This window comes from Humulus lupulus, chromosome 8, assembly GCF_963169125.1.
Source record: "Humulus lupulus chromosome 8, drHumLupu1.1, whole genome shotgun sequence".
NCBI lineage: Eukaryota > Viridiplantae > Streptophyta > Magnoliopsida > Rosales > Cannabaceae > Humulus > Humulus lupulus.
The window spans coordinates 45026713-45027305 of NC_084800.1; the positions used below are offsets into that span (position 1 = coordinate 45026713).

The 593-nt window shown below is 41.1% G+C and overlaps 1 non-coding gene across 1 annotated transcript; it reads right to left on the minus strand.

Annotated features, from left to right (window-relative positions):
• Positions 1-267: 267 nt before the first annotated feature.
• LOC133798857 (small nucleolar RNA R71) lies at positions 268-374 on the minus strand. The gene has a single exon (XR_009876074.1). It is a non-coding gene; the product is annotated as a small nucleolar RNA R71 (small nucleolar RNA).
• Positions 375-593: the final 219 nt, after the last annotated feature.

Here is a 593-nt window from a genome sequence, read left to right on the forward strand (position 1 = left end):
ATTCTACAAATGGTGCAATCCTCTGTTCAATTTAATGGGTTGCCTTCTGAAGATCCTCACACCCATTTGTCTAATTTTCTGGAGCTGTGTGGAACTTTTAGATACAATGGGGTGAGTGATGACGCTATTAAACTTAGGCTTTTCCCATTTTCTCTGAGGGATAGAGCTAAAAGTTGGCTGAACTCTTTGCAACCGAACTCTATATTTACCTGGCAAGATTTGGCTCAGAAGTTTTTATCAAAATTCTTCCCTCCTTCCAAAGCTGCTAAATTGAGGGGAGAAATCAATAATTTTTGCCAGAATAATGGAGAATCATTGTATGAAGCTTGGGAATGGTTCAAAGAACTTTTGAGAAGATGTCCTCATCATGGCATTGAACAGTGGATGTTAGTGCAGAATTTTTATAATGGTTTATGTCCTACTACTAGAACCATTATTGATGCTGCAGCGGGTGGTAATTTTATGAGCAAGAGTGCAACTGGTGCTTATGAGCTGCTGGAGGACATGGCCACAAATAATCATCAGTGGTCTGAGGAAAGATCATCGGGGGTCAGAAAGGTAGCTGGGGTGCATGAGCTGGATGCAATCACTGC